This window comes from Arvicanthis niloticus, chromosome Y (assembly GCF_011762505.2).
Source record: "Arvicanthis niloticus isolate mArvNil1 chromosome Y, mArvNil1.pat.X, whole genome shotgun sequence".
NCBI lineage: Eukaryota > Metazoa > Chordata > Mammalia > Rodentia > Muridae > Arvicanthis > Arvicanthis niloticus.
In genome coordinates this window covers 1,045,900-1,068,593 of record NC_133431.1, presented here as the reverse complement: position 1 = coordinate 1,068,593, position 22,694 = coordinate 1,045,900, and the positions used below count along the sequence as shown (strand labels likewise).

General features: G+C 40.0%; 1 protein-coding gene and 1 pseudogene across 1 annotated transcript in view; one reads left to right on the top strand and one right to left on the bottom strand.

Annotated features, from left to right (window-relative positions):
* Positions 1 to 9,712: 9,712 nt before the first annotated feature.
* Positions 9,713 to 22,694, bottom strand: part of LOC143437248 (uncharacterized) — a 49,589-nt gene continuing 36,607 nt past the window's right edge. The window contains exon 6 of the mRNA XM_076922084.1: positions 9,713 to 10,223. The gene's annotated coding sequence lies outside the window, so the exon portion shown is untranslated. The remainder of the gene's footprint in view (positions 10,224 to 22,694) is intronic.
* Positions 16,655 to 19,114, top strand: LOC143437250 (uncharacterized; annotated as a pseudogene).

Sequence of the window (22,694 nt, the reverse complement as noted above, 5' to 3'; positions counted from 1 at the left end):
GCCAGATTGCTGTGGCTGCTCCCTTTTCCTCACTGTTTGGTGGCTAACAACCACCCAAGAATAAAGAAGACCCACACCAAAGCTACCACCCTTAGTGTCCCAGTAGGAAAAATGTCAATGTGTTTTACATTCCTGTGTTTAGCCTTTCCCATTCATCAGTTTTCTCAAAAATTCTCCTGGCTTTCCATGAATCCATCACTAGTGATGCTGGACAAGATGAATATGAGTGGGCTGGCACTGCAGTCACCTTTGAGAGGATAGCTGTACTTTTTGGTGTTTGTACAATGGATCCTTCTAGATTGTTAAACTGACCGAAGGGGTGATATAGAAAGAGCAGCAGTTATGGTGCCTCAGAGAAGAGTCCTTCTAAGGGGACAAAGTAAAACAAAATAGATGACAAAGATTCTCCAAATAAGACAGTCATGGAAGGCAGCACACATGGAAGGATTCTGTTATATGAGTCGGGTGACATCCACAATACACAAAAGCCAGACTGTTAGAACCATCATAATTTCTATTTAGGATATAGTTGAGAACATAATTAGGGCAGCATTACGTTTATTATAGGAAGAAAATAGGCAAGAGTACCACCTAAAAACCAACGTCATGCTTTGTATTTGGTGTTAGAAGACTGATATTTTTGGCCTTCTTGTAAGGCTGTACTTTTCCCCCAGCCTTGAGCAGGCCTGAGAGACCTTGTTTACCACAACAGACCAAGTGATAGGATCTAGGTGGAGTTACCCTCCTTAGCTTCACAGAACATAGAAGCAGAACTGCCCCTGGACTTGCCTTGAGATATCTCAGGCCATGACCAGGAATGGATTATAGATTATCCCACCCATCTTCAGCTGAAACAGGAGGGGTTTTAGGTTGGGCCTCCCCCATTTAAATTGAGAGCTGAACATTAAAGCTTAGAACCTTGATCACAGAACTTTGTCTTGGCTTCATCTCTTCTCACCCTCCTTCCCTTTTCATTTCCAGCCCCCTTTCAGGTGAACTTAGTTGATTCGTGGCCGCAGGCAGCTACATAAGGCCAGCACTTCAGTGAAAAAATATTGAGGAATTTTGGACAACCCATTACAAGTTTATATTCAACCACTGATTCTCTTCTATTACAATCTAGTGTAATATATGAAGAATTAAATTTTGAGGAAATACTCCTAGCATCATTATTAATATGGGCTATGTTTTATAAGGAGAAATGTGCATCTATTATGAGTTGGACAATATTCCATAACCCTCCACAAAAGGATATAACTTGAGCCAGCTGTTTTCTTCATCAGAACCCTGCATGAAGAGCAGGTACATGCTGCTCCTACATCACATTTAAATCAGGGAGTAGGCATGGTTACTGTAGTGAAGGACACAGTCTATTAGTGAGAAGTTCTCTTTGATAGTGAGATGGTGTTCTATATTTGGTAAATATAGCTTTTAGACTTGGCCTCAGTATTTAATAAGGTTGTTCAATTTTCCTCAGCTGTATGCAGACCCTGGCATGCTGAAGTAAGCAAAGGGCTTTTCTTTCATCCGGAATATTGAGAATCATTTATATGTGACAAAGAGAATCAAGAGTGAGAATTTATTTTCTAAATCACATTTCACAAAATCAAACATAACTTTTGAGGACTCTTGTCCCATCACTTGCTAAAGGGACACACTGCATTTTGAATGTGATCATACTTTACATATGCCTGCTTAAGATTATATGTTTGTTTAGCAAAATCAACTTCTGTTGACCTGTTAAGGTCTTTTGAAATTTCATGTCTCGGTTATCACTTGATCTTCTGAGGAATCTCTGTATCTTCAAGCTTTTCTTTGTACTATTTTTCTGTTAGTGAACATTACTCGATATCCTTGCTTGGGCTGAGTCTGACTTCCCATAGAAGCTTTGAGGGAATCATCCCTGTATTCTGACTCTCCTCAATGTAGACTGGACACAGGATAGGATAAAACTTATATTACAGCCAGTTTGTCATAAACGTTGATCTGAAGACAGATACTTTATCCCATATGTATTTCCCCAATTTTTTATGATCTAAGTGCCTTAAATATCTCATTTATTCCTTCAGAACTTCCAATGGCTGTGTATGCTTTCTTTTCTTCTCATTTGGGGAATTTCCATCGTATTCTATACATAACTTTTTAATTGAAACCATTTGCATCTTTAGATCATTCTAATATTTTATAAATATTAATACCATAACATACAATAGGGTTAACAAAAAAATTCACAATCTATTGTGAATATATTTATTCAGGGGTGGGAAATAAGCAATTTATATCCCCTCTTTCTAAGTTCTCAGTGGCACTTCATTTCAAAATTATCATAGTTCACCCTAGGATTATGGTGAAATAATTGGTTTTACATACAAAAAATTGACAAAGTGTTTCTTCTGAGACTGTAGACGTCCTGCAATCAGTCACATTAAAAATACTTTACTCAGTACATCTGGAGACAACTTTATATTACCTAAATAGTTATTACTTTTCCAAGTTGTACAAATTCTGGCCAGCCATGTTATTTTTTTGATAGAGGTTCAGTAACATTTAAAAAGACGTGCTGTAATTATTTTAATTCAACAGAGCCGAAGGTATGAAAATGGCTGTGGTTTAATTTAGAAGATAAGATAAGCCCTGTGCTGGATCTGTCTATCTTTGTATATTTATCTGATTTAAAGAGGTTTTACTAGATATAAATGTCTTTTAAATTATTAACAGGTTTATGGCTTCATACAATTTAAAATATGTATATATCATAGTTAAAAACATAGATATGTTAGTCTTATTTGAGTGAGGAGACTATCTAATATTAATAACATCTTGTCTAGGAGTAGTAAAATCTTTAAAACATGTTACCTCTTCCAAGGAAAGATTCAGACCCATATTATCAGTTTATATTTATTCTACCTGTGTAGATATAAGAATTAAATATATTTTTGTCCTTTCAAATCAATTTTTAAGTTTATTTTCATTAGGAACAAAATGAACTAGGATCAAGTTAACAAGTTTAATTTACTTGTGATTCATTTGCTATTAAGTACATAACGTGAATAACAAACCATATCTCATGTGTATATTCTACATGTAATTAATAAAAAGTCAAAATTTATAAGCCATGACTTTGTGTCTATTGCTTGTCTGGGATTTCTGTTTCAGAATTTTCATTGTCAAGTGAAAACTTCACTGAGAAATCTTTAGTAAGTATATTTTTAGGTTGGTGAGAAATTAAACCAGGCATGTCTAGAGCAGAAGAGTACTGAAGCACATTTTATCTCAGAAAAAAATTAACTGCAGAAATAACTAATGGTGAAACACAGAATAGGGTAACATAAATGTTCTTTGCTGGCTGCAAGCTCTGTGACTCTCAGAATCTTAATCTTTGGTTATCTGTGGGGTTCTGTGAATATCAAACTCTTTGATTCCTTTGTTAGTATGCTAGTTTTGGAGGCAAATGGCTGGAAAAACTTTTAGGTTCTTTTGAGAAGCCTTTCTCTAACTAAGAGAGAAGCTCTCAGAATAAGAATAAAACAAACCATTAAGATATAAAATGAATACCTTGTAGGCCTGATATTTCTTCTTTATGTAATAGGGATAATATTGATTCAGTGGGACCATCAAAAATAATGATGGCCACCTTAACCTTAACCCTGAGCCTAACCCTATCCTAACCCTCACCTCTGAATTTCCTAACCTCCTAAACTGAATTCTAAAAACAATTATACTAATCCTAACCATAAATGTATAATCCCCTAACCCTAAGTCAAATCCTGATTGCTGTGGGGCATATCTCTTAATTACAACTTTTGAAGTGAGAAACCCTTTATTAATCTTGTTCTTTTGAGATGTTCAGATAAACCTTTAACCTGGGCTACAGATTCTTTTGTCAACCTACATACATAAAGGACATTGAACAGGGCAGGTGTTTTTTTTTTTTTTTTTTTTTTTTTTTTTTGTATTGGCCCTACTTCTTTTTACAAAACAAAGATGATTTGTTAGTTTATTTGCATTTTGAAACTGGTATTAGTAAGTTCTTCTTCAAAATTCTGGTATTCACTGAATATCAGCTGTAATATCCTGCAACATGAAGTCAAGCAGTCCTTGATTTTTCTAATTTACCTTGTCCAACAGCCTTTATTGGGACATTCTAGTACATAACCTTTCTCTATACAAAGATTCATTATCTCTATGATTTGAGCTATGTTTATCTACAGAACCTGTACTAATCCAACTCTGGTTGTTCTTCACATTGCCACAGATGAAGATGTTCTGGCTGACAGTAGTGCTCAACTGTGTTTCCCTTATGATTCTAGATTTTCTCCAGTGTTGATTGATCCTATCATCTGGTGAACCCAAGATATAGGTTCCCTGAGCCCAGTATGAAGCTTGATTTCTAAAACCCCACTTTAATATTAATGGTGTTAGCATTCTGTCTAAAACTCTACCTCACAGTTACCTGGTGACAGCCAGGTATGCTCCTCTCCACAGTTACCTCTCTTTAAAGAGAGATGGAATATGTTCTATGAGTGTGTGGGGAAGTGTGGAGGAAGGGGATGTCTCAGCAGGCTCATACCTCCTGTTGAGATATTTCTCTCCCCCACCCCAAGGGACCATGCCTCATGCTGAGACAGCTCTTCCCCAGAAGCAACCCACCAGAAGACAGTATAGTATATAATATACTTTATTCAGGACATGGGGAGGAGAGTTAAGAGGGTAGTAGAGACAGAGAAAGGCAGAGAGAGGCAGAGAGTAGAGAAGTAGAGGCCAGGCATGAGCCTGTGGAGAGAGAGGGGGGAAGGGAAGAGCTCAAGTGGGCAAGAGAAAGAGAGACCAAATGGGCAACATATCAAAAGAGAGAGGAAGAGAAAGCAGCCACTTTTATAGTGGGTCAGGCCTACCAGGCTGTTGCCAGGTAACCATGGGGAGAAGTATACCTTTCTGTTGCCAAGTAACTTGGGTGGAGTTTAGACAATGCTAAGAAATAACTAGGGCAGCTGGGCAGTGGTGGCACACACGTTTAATCTTAGCACTTGGGAGGCAGAGGGAGGCGGATATCTGAGTTCGAGGCCAGCCTGGTCTACAGAGTGAGTTCCAGGACAGCCAGGGCTACACAGAAACCCCGTCTCAAAAAAAAAAAAAAGAAAAGAAAAGAAAAGAAAGAATGAAAGAAAGAAAGAAAGAACGAACGAACGAACGAACGAACGAACCAGGGCATCCTTCCACTTGTGGGTCAGATTGATATCTCTACTGCACCTTGAGTACTGGGCTATGGAAGCTGTTCACCTTGATTACAGGAAGAAGAAGGCAAATGCTGTGAAGAAAGCTTAGGTAAGGTCTGGAGTCAGGTCCTGGTAGGTGCAGGATCATTGCTCTCAGAGGGGAGGAGCAGGCAGCTTAACAGCCAGAGCTGGAATGCTGGGTTCTACCCCAGCGCTGGGTGGGGTGAGATTCCTCTTTGAAGACAGAAACAAAACTTAATAGAGTGCAAACCCCTCCTGAGCTCTGGAAAAGGTCTGACCCTGGTGTGAAAGCATACTTTAACCTTGAGGAGTGGTAAGACTCACTGGCCAATCAAGGCTCCCAGGCAGACCTGCCAATCAGACAAGGAGGAGGGTTCTTCTGGGTGCCATTTTGCAAGTTTGCTGTGCCTGTGCAGGCTCGAATCGTCGTCTGTGCCCTACTCTGAATTCTACTGTCGGGTGCTGTGTGGAGACCTCAGGGAAGCTCTGAAATTGAGTCATGGTGAGCACAGGGTCACTGCCCACAATGGGTAGGGGCAGGTAGCTGAGCAGTGGGAGCTGGGGTGCAGGGTCCTCTCTGGGGCTGCATGGGAAGCATCAACCAGATGTGACCACCTGTGAGGTCCCTGGTGATGCCCCTCCGGTGTTAGATCAGGAGGTGACCTCTGAGTAACATCACTGTCATGGCTGATTCTGAATCTGCCCCCAAACATTTGGACCAGTTGCTTTCCTGTAGAAACACAGGTGGTTTCTCTGACTCTGCAGCACATGTGTCCAAATCCTTTTGTCTTTTACAGTATACATTAAGAAGACAGGTATAGCTGGGCAGTGATGAAACACACCTTTAATCTCAGCGTTTGGGAGGCAGAGGAAGGGGGATTTCTGGGTTCGAGGCCAGCCTGGTCTACAGAGTGAGTTCCAGGACAGCCAGGGCTACACAGAGAAACTGTGTCTCCAAAGCAAGCAAACAAACAAAACCTGTTTTTAAGAAGACAGGCATAAATCTAACAAATCTGCTTTCATACATTACTTGTTTTTCTTTCGTTTAGTTTTTGTTAATTTTTTCCATTGCAGTTCTTTATGTTGCTTTATTTTTTATGTTTAGTGTTTGATTATTATTAGGTAAAAAGACTTTTTCCCCTCCAGTCTCTTGGGTGTTTTGGATGCTTCTTGTACATTAACATGCATGTTCTTTGGTTTAGGAAAATTTCCATTATTATTTCTTTGAAAATATTTTCTAGATCTTTGGGCTGATCTTCTTCTTCTTCTTCTTCTTCTTCTTCTTCTTCTTCTTCTTCTTCTTCTTCTTCTTCTTCTTCTTCTTCTTCTTCTTCTTCTTCTTCTTCTTCTTCTATTCCAATCATCTGTAGTTTTCCTATCTCATATGTTGAAGAATTCCTAGTTGTTTAGGGTCAGGAAACTTTTAGGATCCACATTTTTTTACCCAATGTATTCATTTTGTCCTATTCATCCTTAATATCTGAGACTCTCTCTTCCTTTCCCGTTCTGTGGGTGAACCTTGTCTCTGTAGTTGTCAGTGCACAGGCAATTTCAATGCTCTGCTCTCAGGGACTTAGCAACTGCTTAAGACATTCCCTGCCTCCATCAGCTGCTGCTGTTGTCAGGTGTGCTTTATATTCACGGACCACCAGCTACACAGCTCTCTCTGTTCCCTGTCTCAGTTCATGCCTTCTCTCTATTCTCTTTGTTTACTTTCAGGGCTCTTTCACTGCTCCCTCCCTGTCTGTCTGTCTGTCTGTCTGTCTGTCTGTCTGTCTGCAGGTCCTCATCTGTGCCTCATTCCTTTCCCCAGATTCTCACTCATCTCCCTGCCCCCAAACAACCTCTTTTGTACCATATCTGTTGTATGTTTTAATTTCTCAGGACCTGCTGTGATAGGATAGGTCGGCACTTTCGGTGACTTATTTTTTCTGGCTGTTATTTATTATATTCCTAGGTTGGTGGCTAGGTCTCTGGGTTTGAAGTGATTATTATCTCAGTACTGATTTCTGGATTTGTCTTGTTTGGGTGGGTATGCTCAAGAGGGAATGCTTGCTAATGTTGGGAGCAGGGAGAAGAGTTGGGCAGGAAGAGATGATCTTAGCATCCACAGGCAGACATAGTCAGGACACAGGTAAAGCTGCCTCTGGTGTTTAGTACAGTGCTAGGGAAAACTGTGATCATTGCATCTGGGATAACAGACAGTGTGGTAGATTTATAGAAAGCTTACCTTGTGTCTTGGCAGGTAAAGCATGTGGTTGAAAAGGAACTGTCTGCCCAAGTGGGGCTGAGACACAGGGATGAGGCAGGAAAGGAAGGGCAGGTGGGGATTGTCTATCTTACCTATAAGATGATGCACAGGGGGAGAGGCAACTTCCACTGGTATACTGTCTCAGAGTAAGTGCAACTGATATTAGGATCTGCAGTAACAGATAGTGAGGCAGGTCTTTAGACAAAGTACCTTTTCTACTGCCATGCATGGCTTGTGGTTGAACAGGAGCGTTTTTCAATAATCAGGTCCTCAGGCACAAAGATGAGTTTGTAAGGCACAATCAATTCTGTTTCTGAGAGTGCACAAAGTCCACTTGAGCAAACATCCTATGACAAGCCCTCCTTGTCAACAGCCATTCAAGGTACAACTGCAGGGTTAAGCGACATATAGATAATTAATATACCTTACAGAGACAAAGTTAGTCTACCCATCATGGTTGTCAGATGGTTTTACCCCCTTGATTGGTTCCTGAAGATTATGCTGGACATGTAGTTTTTAAAATATTAAGTTGCTGACCTGTGTATTAATGTCTTAATCTTGCTGTAACTACAATAAATACCCAGCACCTCTAGACTCTCAGTTTCGATCTCATGTGAGGCTGACTGGTGAAAATCCTTATTACAGAGTTCATAATAAAGACCTCCATGTGTTTGCATTACAATAGGCTCCTTGTTGGTCTTTGGGGTCTCTGTGGCTTGGACATAACATCTTGGTGCATTGACCCAAGACCCTCAGGACTCCCAATTAAAGGATTGAAAGGCCAGTTGTTAAGATCCACCATTGTTTTTGTGTCAGTGGCTTGTCTGCCAGGGCTACACAGAGAAACCCTATCTCAAAACAAACAAACAAAAAACCAAACAAAGAAGACAGGTGTAGCTGAGCAGTGGTGGCTTTTAATCCCAGCACTCGGGAGGCAGAGGCAGGGGGATGATGGTGATGGAATAATGATCAATAATCATGTTAATCAATAATCAATACTAATAGATGGCCAATATTCAATACTAGTCAATAACCAAAAGTGGTCAATAATCTTGATAACCAATAATTGATAATCAGCAGACAGTGCTAATCAATAATCAATATTAATCAATAGCCAATAATGATCAATAATTGATGGCGCATGCCTTTAATCCCAGCACTTGGGAGGTAGAGGCAGGCAGATTTCTGAGTTCAAGGCCAGCCTGGGCAACAGAGTGAGTTCAGTGATTGCCAGGGCTACTCAGAGATAGCAGCTGGAGACTACATTTCCCATAAGGACTCCTGCCAAAATGGTGGTCAAAGAACTAAATGCGCACGCGCATCAACCTCATTCCAATATGGCAGCCGGCCTTCGAACTACATATCCCATGAGGCCACGAGGAAAAAGAATGATGGCAGCCAGTGGAAGACTACATTTCCCATGAAGGCGCTGGACTGGCACACAGGCATGATGTATGGAAATCCCGACCAGAGCCCAGTGACTGCACCAGGAGACAACCATTGCCACCATCACAGTCTGGGAAAAGCACCTCTGTTCCGGTGGTATCCGTGGCCTCCTTCTGACGTCACAGACCAAGCGATGCAATCTGATCACCCGCTGCAGGGCTGCTGCAGATGGGGAGATGACTGGAGCCTCCAGGTACCATGACAGGCGGGTGGAAGCGGAGGCCCCAGGTTGCCCATGAATCTGAGGCAGGGGCATGACTGGAGTTGCTTACAGGTACTGGCAGGCGGACCTATGGACACACCCCCAGACTTGTACAAAGGAGAACTGTATTGTGTTGGGCGTTATTATTGAAAGACCCCCAGGAGGGGAGACACTCACTCTAGTCTCGGGATATCGCAATCACTCAGTAACTCACAAGACACAAGAGGCTTTATTTCAGGAATCAGCCGGGCTGAGGTCAAGACTCATAATGAGGAGCGTCTACTAGGAGGTCAGGGGGAGAAAGGTATTTAAAGGAAAAAAAAACACAAACCAGGGGAGTGAGGGGAAAACCAAGGAAGGGTATCATAAAAATAGTGGAAAGTTCCAGCCCATTATTCAGTCGGTCATGTGGGAAACATCTTGTACATGTTTTTCTCAGGAATTGAATCTTCCTCAACCATCTACTTTGTGGTCAGCCAGTTCTCGGAACGACCCAGCTGACCTGTATTTTTAGTTCTACCTTCTTTGTGGTCAGCCAGTTCCTGGAACCTGGAGCTAGTGAACCAGTTGGCCTACATTCTTGGCTCAGCTCTAGGGGGTCATAAAAACTTCCCATAACCTTTATAAATTTTTATATCTTTCAATTGTCACCTGGTCATCGTTTTCATGAGGACACAAGGTCACCAGTATGTGTGAAACTGACCATCGATCTACTGTGATTACTATTCTGGGCTTTCATTTTAAGATCTAAAATAAAGTACTTAAGTACAAGCATGGAGGTACACGCATTAAATCCCAGAAGAAAAGCGACAAGCAGTTCTCTGATTCAAGTCTTCCTGGTACAGAACAAGTTTTAGGTAATGAAAAGCTTAGATACACAAAAAGTGTTACACATGTATTACCCAGCATTCAGGAGACAGAGCCATGCAGACCTCTGAGTTCAAGGTTCATCAACTGGGTAAGATCCAGGACAGCCGAGCTTAGGCAGTGAAGTTGTTGAAAAATAGAAAGCTGGTGATGGTGTAATAGAAGGAGTCATGTTCCAGCCCCAGCAAGCAGAGGAACTCAGCAGTTTGTCCTTGTGGCTCTAGGAGGAAAGAATAGAAGAGACAACTGAGACAATTGATAATGGTTGGCTGTAGTTAAAAAATTAGTGGGGATGAAGAAGAAACCAGCATCACTGAGGTGAAATCTTGTGGTGGGTTTTTTCTGAGAGGACAAAGAAGCTGTGTTCCAGAGACAGCCAAGGTTGTCCTTTGTTGTGCACCTGGATTTGATCATGTGTGAGAATCACCCAGGTGGTATTGGTTTCAAAGGCATAAATGAATCTCATGCAGAGCAGCTAAGGCTTGGCCCAGTAAAGGGAGTGCAGGAGAGGAAAACAGTGAATCCTAGTCGCAGGGTAGAACCCAGCATATTGAAGATATCAGTCCGATGGGATGAGCAGAAAGAACAGCAGCAGCAGTAAAGTGGAGTCAAGCAGAACCTAGAGTGCTATAGATGGAAGAGCTGGAGAAGTGACCCAATCTGTTTTGTGGAGCACAGATGATCATGTGTGGATCCCAGATACTGGACCAAGAAGCTGTAATACTAAAGTTACCTTTGAAACCCTAATATTTTGAAATTCCAGAGCTGTGGGGTACCTGCTCAGGAAAACTGTTCCAGACAGTGCAGTAACAGATAGTGAGGTAGGTCTTTGGACAAACTACCTTTTTGACTGCCATGCATGGCTTGTGCTTGAACAGGAGCATCTTTCAATACTCAGGACCTCAGGCACAAAGATGAGTTTGTAATGCCCAATCAATTCTGTTTCTGAGAGCACACAAAGTCCACTTGAGCAAATATCCTATGACAAGCCCCTCTTGTCAACAGCCAGTCAAGGTACAACTGCAGGGTTAAGCTACATATTGATAACTAATACACCTTACAGAGAAAAAGTTAGCCTACCCATCATGGTTGACAGTTGATTTTGCCCCCTTGATTGGTTCCTGCAGATTATGCCAGTCATGTAGTTTTTAAAATATTAAGCTGCTGACCTGTATGTTAATGTCCCAATCTTTCTATAACTGCAATAAATACCCAGCACCCCTAGACTTGGTCTCTCAGATTCGAGCTTATGTGAGGCTGACTGGTGAGAATCCTTATTACAGAGCTCATAATAAAGACCTCCATGTGTTTGCATTACAATAGGCTCCTTGTTGGTCATTGGGGTCTCTCTAACTTGGACATAACATCTTAGTGCATTGACTGGAATCCCAAGACCCTCAGGACTCCCAAGTTAAGGATTGAAAGGCCAATTTTTAATATCCACCATTGTTTCTGTGTCAGTGGCTTTTCTTCCAGAATTGTGTGTGTGTGCCTTGGTTTTCAGATTTTTCTTGAGTATCTGTGTAGGGAGATGACTAAATTCAACGTGGAACCCTGCTACAGTGGATACACTGGAAAGTCTGAGCCCAAAGTGCTTCAAAGATGTTCCAGAGCCTGGTATAGTAGACATTGTTTTTCTGGTCTTAATTTCTGAGAACGTTAGAGCAAACTTGGAGCCCTGCTACAGGGCTCACAGTTGCCATCTTGTCTTCATTTTCTCCTTTGTCCAAGTGGAGGAATCTTCTGGGTAGCTTTTACTGCCCCCTTGTGGCTGTCTGTATTGTGTGTGGCACTTTGTCATTCTCTCCCTGAGGAAATGAGACAGACTCCACCCTAATTGATTTAGTTACCAGCCCCACACCTTGGGTTAAATCCTTCTTAACAACAGAACCTAGGCCCATTGACTAGTCCATGACAGAGAGCTCTTCGAGACAGCATCCAGGGCAAAATCAGGCTCTGCCTACCTTGTTTTGCAGGGTAGAAAGACAAAGACCTCATTTCCCACCTCCTGAACTACCCTCTGCCCAGTTCATCTGTGACTCTGTAGTTTTGAACTTGGAGCTGTCATAAGATGGGAGGTTGTTCTTCATTGATTGTCACAAATTTAGCATATCTTCCTTGGACCAGAGATCCTGTCCTTTGTGGTGATCGTTTGTGTTGTGTGAGACAATCTGCTTTTCTGTCCACCTTTCAGCTGTTTTAGCCTCCTCTTTGGTAGCACTGGCCTGAGAACCCAGGGTTAAAGATGCTCACCCCAGGTCAGCACAGGCTCTGAGCTTCCCATTCCAGTGTATCCTTCCCTGCTCTGAGCCAGGTGCCCTCCCTATTTTGTCCTGGCTCAGCCACATCTCCAACTCCCTCTTGTGGTGGCAGGGGATCCTGTAATTGATATGGTTAAATTTTTGGGGTTTTGTTGTAACAAGTTCCTCATTTATTATTGTGTCTGTGTTATTGTTGTTTTCAGTTCTCAGCATTTCAGAGCTACAGTCATCTGAAGGAGCCACAGTTGAGGGCCTGCCCTCATCAGAAGGACTGGGTGCTATGTCTGTGAAAGATAGTGTTGATGATTGATTAGGAAGGCTCTTCCACTGAGTATTGCAATATCCCAAAGCAAGTGAGTGGTCCTGAGCTGGATGAGAGAGCATGCTGAGCATGAGACATTGACCATGCAAGAGAGCAAGACAGGAGACAGTGTTTGTCCATGCTTTTTTTATGGTATATTTTATTTACATTTCAGATGCCATCCCTTTTCCCCACCCCCCCACCCCCAATAAAACACCTATCCCATGCCCCTTTTTCCTTTTTCCTTTTATACTCTTTTTAAAAATATTAACTAAAGGCATTATAATTTTGTTAATGCTGAATCAGAAGTGTAACCCAATACCCAACCTAGATATATAAACTATCTTTGACTGGTGGAGACACGTGAACATTTGCCTCCATGCCCCCCCTTTTCTCTCTCTTTCTCTCTCTCATCACCTAGCTTCTCCTTTCCTTTTTCTCCTCCTCTCCTTACTCCTTCTCTTCCTCTTGGTACACCTTCCGACCTTAGTTCTTCTTACATATCACCCTTCCTGTTAAAATAAAAATTTCCCTCAAAATACAATTAGAGCATAATTATGCCAATTTGTACCAGTGAGGTACAAGATAGTCCAAATACCCAGTCCATCATTTTGTTGACTAACCAGAACCTCTGTCATCTATCCTAACTAAAACTCTTAATTCTGAACCTGGATGTTTCCTTGGCTTTAGAATGAGTGTCAGCTGAAAACCATCCACTCAAAAATTTTCTCTCAAAGTAAATAGCCAGGATTGGCTATGAGACCATATATCATACAACCCCGTCAGAAATCCAGAATGGCTGAGTTAATTGTCCATGCTTTTTGCTTTCAGTTTCTAATCTAAGCTCCCAAAATGATGGACTGTGATCTGACAGAACCATGTACAATAACCATTTATTACCTGAGATGCTTTTGCTTAGAGGATTCAATCACAGCAGCAGAGTAGCAAGTTAGAACAACAACCAAATGGTATCAAAGGGTTATTTGGCTGCTGTACAGAATCTATGTTGTAGATTGTATTCTTGTGGACAGGACAAATTTTGGGTAGAAAGATTTTTGGATTGGTTGGGGTCTTTAACTCTCCATTAAGGGTCCTACCTGACTGCAGGATGTGGCCTCTTCAGCATCCATATCTCACTGGTATGCATCTCAGCTAAGATCAACCTTAGAATCCTTGGTACCTATTTTTGGTCTCTGGCACATTTTAAATGTACCTCCTCACCCCCAGCCAGCTGAAGATTTTGATTCATTTTCCCCCCTGGCCTTCTCTTGTTTCTCGCCACACCTGTTGCTGGTTCTCCCCGATTCCCCCTTCTTATCTGTTCTCTCATTCAGTTCTCTTTCTTCCATCTGCCTCCTATGATAGCTTTACTCCCCCTTCTGAGTGAGAGTAAACTGTGCTCATTTCGGCCTTCCTTGTTGTTTAGTTTTTTGTGTCTATGAAATGTAGTGTGGGTTTCCTGTATTTTATGATTATTATTAACTTGTAATTGAGTACACACATGCATGTGCTTTTAGATCTGGGTTACCTCACTGAGATAATAATATCTAGTTGTATTTGCCCACAAAATTCATGATGTCATTGTATTTGATAACTAAATAATGTTTTATTTTGTAAATGAATCACATTTTCTATGGTTCTCACATTTTGGTTGAGCAGCATCTGGATTCTCTCCAGTTTCAAGTTGTTATAAGTAAAATGGCTCTGAACTTAGTGGAGTTCCTACTCTAGGTCACCTGCCTTCACAGAGTTCCTCCTGTATCTTCTGTTTGTCCTTTGAGAGGGTGTGGGACCATGGGTATCCATGATGGTGTATCAAGTCTCTATTGGGTGAGATGCATCCTCTCCACTGAGGCCAGATGTGGCAGCCCAGTTATGGGAACATATTCCAATGATAGACAGCAGCTTTAGGGACAGCTCTTGCTACAGGTGTTGGAGCACCATCATGAAGACTGAGCTGCACATCTGCTACTTACAGCCCATCAGTCCTTTGTCCAGCCTGTGTGTGTTATTATTTTTGTCTCAGTTTCCTAATGTCCCCAAGGGTCAAGGTTAGTTGAGTCTGCTGGTCTTTCTATGGAGTTCCTGTCCTCTTGAGGGCCTTCAATCCTTTCCCCAACTTTTCCATCAGAGTTACCAAGATACATGCAATTTTTGACTGTGGATCTCTGATTCTGCTTCAGTCAGCTTCTGGGTGGAGCCTCTCAATGGACAATTATGCAAGAATCCTGTGTGGGAGCATCATAGATTATCCTTAATAATGTCATAAATTCAAACTTGTCCATGTTTGTCTCCAATTGAGTGAGTTTTCATTGTCCGCTCCTTCAGTCTCTGCTCCAGCTTTCCTTCTGCATTTTTTTAGACAGGATAAATTTTTGTTCTGGGTGTCTCCAGTGTTGTGGTTGAATCTGATCCTTCAGCTTTCTTCTCATGCTCGCATACATTCCCCATTTGGACTCTGTCCCTCAATCACATAAGATACTGTGCACACATTTGCTGTTCAATGCTATGCTATTTTGCAAACCTGGTGGTTTTATATTTTTAACATAATTCATTCTGATTTGTTTTTCTAGACCAAAATTTTCAGTGTAGCCCTTTCTGTCTTGATTGTAGATATAGAAACCACATAAGCTCCCTGATATGTTTTTGTTCAATAAGCACATGATTTTGTGCTGGTCTTCATCCACATATTTAATTTTGAAATTTAGCCTAATATATAGATTATATTCTATTTCTCCGGATGGCTTCTGCTCATGTCATCAATATTATCTGATGCTTCAGATTCATTGAATTGCAGGTGTATGACGTTCTGACTAACTCTTATGTTTGATGTGAAATTTTTGAATAAATAAGTGTATTATGGCTGAGTACATGAATATGAATATCATGTGTGTCTTATCTTTACTGTTGTCAGAAGATGGCCTCAGAACTCCTGATGCTGAAGAAATGGACAGGTGTTGGTCCACATGTGTATGCTTGAAATTGACCACCATTATGTGGAAGACTAGCAAGACCTTTCAATATATCTCTTGAACTATGTTATTTCTGATCAACATATATATTACCAATATTTTCATCTATCTATTTTTAACTGTTTAAACATGCATTCCCTTCTAGTATAATTTAATTAATGTTGCTGTTTGAACTGGTTCACTTTATGTTTATGTAAGATAAATACAGAACTACAGTGAATTTATAATTCTTTGCAGAAACTTCAGTAATGAACTGTGAGTTCATTCTATCATTTTTCCCTGGTTTATTTTTGTAGCAGAGTGAGGTTCCTAACATTTAACTTTTGCTGTCCTAAAACTCATTGCATGGCCCTTGCTGGCATCCAGCTCAATGACATACCTGTACCTTTATGATTAAAGACATGAACAAATACACACAGCTTGCCCATCACATTTGTAGTTAGTAATTGTTCATACAGCTTTTCAGATGTGTGCTCAGTACAGTTGATCTGTTTCCCCCTGCATATCCCTCTCAGTTGCCATTTGTGTTTCAAAGCTATATCCTATTCAAAGGGTTCAGAAGTGACACAGGTGAACCTTATATTTCATGTTTTTTCTAAACTGACATGGTGATTATATTATAATTTTTGTGTTAGAAAATAAGTGGAGGAATCACCTGAATTATATGATTATATTGTCTAGGAAGCATAATTTACTTTGTAGTGATGTCAGTATCAGGCCTTGTGTTGTACACATGTATGTGATATTTTAGGAAGCAGTGAGTGTTGACGATGTGCATGTGGACTTCACTGCAGAAGAGTGGAATTTGCTGGATCTTTCTCAGAAGAATCTCTACAAAGATGTGATGCTTGAGACCTACTGGAACCTCACTGCTATAGGTAAGACTGTGAATTTATTTTTGCTTCTCAATATAAGGGAAAAATGTTTCTGGGTTACTGATGATCATATCTTATTTCAATAGAGAACAAGTAATATTGAGTTGAATAAATCAGGTTCATTGCTGTGAAAATTCAGAGTAACTTGAATGTTGCCTAATTCCAATCCCATATCTTTCATCTTCTGGTACCGTGTTTTAGGCTATAATTTGGAAGGCCATCATACTGAAGAACAACGTCAAATGTCTAGAAGTCATGAAAGGTAATTTTAATGTATAAGCTGATACAAATATGCCTGTGAGGAAAGTTTAATATGATCTGGAAGCTCTAATGGAAAGCAAGTGTGTAAAATATCAGTCCTTTTATTGTAGCTGTGATTATAAATTCACCCAAAATTATGTACCTTAATATCAGTTATGTGATTGGTGTTTGCAAGGCAATTCTGTAAGAAAGAAGAGAAGGAAACAATGCCTTAAGCGATTCCTTTATTTGATTTGTATCTCCATTAGAGCTATGTTGTGGAACTACCAATTTGTATAGTCTCATAACATTTAGATGTTGCACATTGAATAGTGATAAACATGTATCCATAACCTTCTAATAAGCAAATACTCCATGATAAAGTTGGTGATACTCATATACTTGTAGTGAAAATTTTAAGTTTAGTGTTTTGTCAGTTTATGAGAGTCAAGAATGTTGTTGTGGAGAAACATTAATCATGTCTGCAATGAACAAAAAGTCAATGCATGTAAATTCAATGTGGAAACCTTTCATTTGTTATTCTTTTTTAATGGGTGTATCAATTGTCAGAATGGATGAAACCATGTGACCATAGAGATACTAAAAGAAACAACATACATCTATCTCCTTCAGAACAATGAGAAGACATGTAGTATTCTGCCTTTGGTAGACTTTCTGAATATGATAGCCATTTGCAATTAATTGGTTTCCTGACTTTACTGGGAACATCCCCAAAGTCACACTGCAGAAAATCTCTATGGGTACTAGAAGTTTGTAAATTCTTTTGTTCATCCTGGTTCACAGTGCTGCTCTTGTGTGATGCACACTACAGGAAAAACTAAGAATGCAATCACTGTTTTAATGCTCTGAGTTATCCCATATTTCTTATGACATGTTAAAAACATCATATAGAAATCTCATATAGAAAAAGGATTCTGTAAATGTGAGCCATGTAATAAATGCTCTTACCATCACAGGTATTTTCAAAGAGGTAAAGCAACCCACAGTGAGAAAGTACAACCATGAACATCAAATTGATAAAACCTTAAGATCTGAGTGTTCTTTATTAGTAGACCAACTGTAAAATTTATAAATATTTGTAAAATGAGTGATCAGGCTATGAATGTGGTAAAGTTTTCATATGTGCCCATTATTGTTGCAGGCATGAAAGAAGTCATACTGGACAGAAACCACATGAATGTAATCAATGTGGTAAAGCCTTTTCATGTCACAGTCATCTCCAATCTCATAAAAGAACACATACTGGAGAGAAATTTTATAAATGTAATCAATGTGGTAAAACCTTTTCAGACCACAGTGATCTCAAATATCATAAAAAACCACGTACTGGAGAGAAACCTTATGAATGTAATCAATGTAGTAAAGGCTTTACACAACAAAGTAATCTTCAAATCCATAAAAGAACACATACTGGAGAGATACCTTATGAATGTAATCAATGTGGTAAAGGCTTTACACAACAAAGTAATCTCCAAATCCATAAAAGAAAACATACTGGAGAAAAACCTTATGAATGTAATCAATGTGGTACAGCCTTTTCCTGTCACAGTACTCTCCAAAGACATAAAAGAACACATACTGGAGAGAAACCTTATGAATGTAATCAATGTAGTAAAGGCTTTACACAACAAAGTCATCTCCAAATCCATAAAAGAACACATACTGGAGAAAAACCTTATGAATGTAACCAATGTGGTAAATCCTTTTCATGTCACAGTAATCTCCAATCTCATAAAAGAATACATACTGGAGAGAAACCTTATGAATGTAATCAATGTGGTAAAGCCTTTTCATGTCACAGTACTCTCCGAAGACATAAAAGAACACATACTGGAGAGAAACCTTATGAATGTAATCAATGTAGTAAAGGCTTTACACAACAAAGTCATCTCCAATCTCATAAAAGAATACATACTGGAGAGAAACCTTATGAATGTAATCAATGTGGTAAAGCCTTTTCACAACACAGTAGTCTCCAATATCATAAAAGAACACATACTGGAGAGAAACCTTATGAATGTAATCAATGTGGTAATGCCTTTTCATGGCACAGTGGTCTCCAAAGTCATAAAAGAACACATACTGGAGCGAAACCTCATGAATGTAATCAACGTGGTAAAGCCTTTCCATGAAGTTTTTTCCTCCTAAAACATGCAAGAACCCATATTGGAGAAAAACTATGAATATAATCAATGTGCTAAAACATTTGCATGTTCCACTAGTCTGGAAAACATTAATAATTTCATACTGGAAAGACACTTCATGAATGTAATCAATGTCGTAAAGACTTTTCAGAACCTTAGAATCACAATTATTATAAAAAAACACGTACAGGAGAGAAACCTTATCAATGCAATCAATGTGGTAAACCATTTGCAAGTTCAGTCATCTGCAGTGACAGGAATGATTACATGCAAGAGAGAAATCTGCTTGAATATTAACACAACAGAAAGCACAGTGGAGAGAACCCTCATTAACGTAATCACTGTGGTCAAACCTTGGCAATTCACTTTTATCTGTGACTACATAATAGAACACATTCATGAGAGTCACTCAAGGTAATCAAGGTGTTAAGCCCTTGCACAGCATGGTCACCATCCAACACATAAAAGAACACATACTGGAGAGAATCTGAATGTCATGAGTGAGGTAAAGCCTTTCCAGGACACAGTCATCTCTGAATACACAAAGAAAAATGTGCAGAGTGAAACCTTATGAATGTAGTCAATGTGATAAACCCTTCGCATGTCACTGTACTCTCCAAACACTTAAAGGAACACATGCTTTAGAGAAACCTTAACAAATGTAATGAATGTGGTAAAGCCTGTGCATATCTCTGTAAAGTTTGAAATGATTATTGACGCTTGTTACATTTTTTCTCATAATAAATAACCTCGAGAAACTCAATGTCAGTGTGTTGGGTGAGATCATATAACGTATTGGCAGTCACATATTACTTTTGATGTTATTGAAGGTGCTCAAAGACTGTTGTGATACACAAAGGCCTTAATAGACTGATTACTTATTAAAGACTTTAGTTTTTTTATAAAGATAGAAGAAAATATTTTAGAAATAAACTGTGTTGATTTGAATATGCTTGACCCTAAGAAGTGGCAATATTAAGAGATGTGTCTTGTGGGAGATGTTACCTTTTTGAAGGAATTGAATTCCTAGGGTGGTGGTCTTTGGAGCTCAGGCCAGTACAAATCAGACCCTCCTATCACTTGGCTGGAAGGCAGTCTCTCCCTGGATGCCTTCACATGAGGATCCAGAACTTTCAGCTCCTTCTCCAGCATCATGGCTGCAGGCATGCTAACATTCCTGCTTTGATGGCGATGGACTAAACATTTGAATGTGTAAGTCAGGGCCAATTAAATATTTGCCTTTAACACAATTGCATTGGCTACAGTGTCTCTTCTTAGCAATGGAAATTCTATCTAAGAAAGGAGTTGGTAGCCCAGACTTAAGCATTGCTATGATAGGCCTGAATGTGGTATTTTTTGTTTTGTTTTATGGAACAATGTGGCTTTTTAGACTTTGGATCTGTATATGCATTAAGTGGAACTGACTGGGCCATCCTAGTAGGAATATGAAACACTTATGTACTAAGGGTGATTTGAACTTTGTATATAGTTTCATGATGTTCAAGCTTAGGCAATGAAGAATATTGCTGCCTTTTGCCCTTGTCTGTAGAGTGTCCTTGAAGATAAGGTAAACAGGTTAATGTTAATTGCATTAACAAAGGAAGTTACAGTGAAGCCAGCAAAGCCTTTGGCCTGTGTTTACTCTCATGATGATTGTTTTGAGCAAGCATAGTAATCTTAGAAAGAAAATAAATATAAAATGTTAGGTCAAAAGAGAAACTTGAACCATGAAGTTGAATGAAGCTAAATTCTGTGATCAATGATATTAAATGGAATTAAAGGTACGGTGACATTAGGGCAAGATTCCACCCACCTAAACAAATGGATATGAAGTTGGACAAAGGAGAACTGTATTGTGTTAGGCATTATTACGTAGTTGTTTTCATGTGGACACAAGAGTTACCAGTATGTGTGAAATTGACAATTGATGGATTGTGATTACTATTCTGGGTTTTCAATTTGAAATCTACAAGGATATACTTAAGTCTAGGCATGGTGGTACATGCATTAAATCCCAGGAGATCAGAGTCAGGCAGATTTCTGATTCAAGTCTTCCTTGTTCAAGTGTTCCTAAAACAGAACAAGTTTTAGGTAAAGAAAAGCTTAGGTACAGGCAAAGTGTTACATATATATTATCCAGTGTTCAGGAGAAAAAGCCATGCAGATCTGAGTTCAAGGTTCATCTACAGAGCAAGTTCAAGCACAGCCAAGCTTAGGCAATGAAGTTGTTGAAACCTATAAAGCTGGTGATGATGTAATAGAAGGAGCCATGTTCTAGCTCCAGCAAGCAGAACTCAGCAGCCTTGTGCATGTGGCTTTAGAGGCAAGAATAGAAGGAATGACTGAGACAATTGATGCTGGTTGCCTGAAGTTAGAAAATTAGTGAGGATGAAGAAGAAACGAGCATCACTGAGGTGAAATCTTCTAGTGTTTTCAAAGAGGAGAAAGAAGTTGTATTCCAGAGGTAGCCAAGATTGTACCTTGTGGTGCAGCTTGACTCAGTCCTGGGTAAGACTCACCCAGGTGGCACTGGTTTTAAGGCATGAATGTTTCGTGCAGTGCAGCTGGGGCTTGGCACAATGAAGGGAGCATGAGAGGAACATAGTGAAGACTGTTTGTCACAGAAGAACCCAGCATGTTGAAGATGTCAGTCCCATGGGATGAGCAGAAAGAACAGCAGCAGCAGTTGAGTGGAGTCAAGCAGAACCTACTGTACTATAGAGGGAAGAGCTGGAGACGAGACCCAGCTTCTTTTGAGGAGCGCAGAAGATCATCTGTGGATCTCAGATACTGGAACTAGAAGCTGTAATTTTGAAGTTACTTTGGAGACCCCAAGAGTTTTAGGATCCAGAGCTGTGGGACACCTTCTCAGGAAAACTTTCAGCAAATAAAATCAGCCAAAGCAAAAGAATTGTGCTGCAGGAAACAGGACGGAAAGGAGTTGGAGATCTGAAGAACACTTTTACATCAGACATGGAGATGCAGAGTTTGGAGATTTCCCTACTGGCTTTTGCTCTTCTTTTGGCCCAGTATTTTTTTTTCACAATGGTGATTAGGAATGGTGACCTATATACTGTGAATTTGGATGGATATTATGTGCTAGTTTTTGAAAGTATATTGGATTACAATTACATGATTGGAACGATCTCAGGAGAGACTTTGAGCTTTAGACTTTTAACATTTATGAGACTTCTATAGATGATGGAACTTTTTAAATTGAACCTCACATATTTTGTATTATGCTATTTTTAAATATGGTCTCCATAAAATCATGTGTTTGCACAATCATAGGGGAGCCAGGCAGTTGAATGTGGTACTATAAATATGCTTGGCTCAGGGAATGGGAGGAAGTTATTATGAGATGTGACCTTGGAGGTAGTGCATCATTGAAGGCTTTGAAGTTCCACCCAGTTCAGAATGGTCCCTCCTAGTAGCTCCCTGGCAGACAGTCTCTTCCTGGCTGCCTTTGGATCAAGATGCAGAACTGTCAGCTTCTTCACCAGCATCATGTTTTCTTGCATGCCTGCCATGCTTCTTGCTATGATGAAAAAGGACTACCTCACTGAAACTGTAAGCCAGTCCCAATAAAACTGTTGCTTTTATATGAGCTGCCTTGTTCATGATTTCTCTTCATAGCAATGGAAACACTAAAACAGAAACCCTGTGAGTGTATTTAATATGGTCAAGCCTTTGCACAATTCTCTACTCTTCATTATCATGAAAGAATACTTGCTAGAGTTTAAGCATGCCCCCTGTGACTCAGGACATACCTCCTGAGTATTAACCATGCCCCAGAGTCCTAAACATGCTTCATGTGACTCAAGACAGGACCCCTGAGTCTTAAGCATGCCCCATGTGACTCTGGACTTGCCTCCTG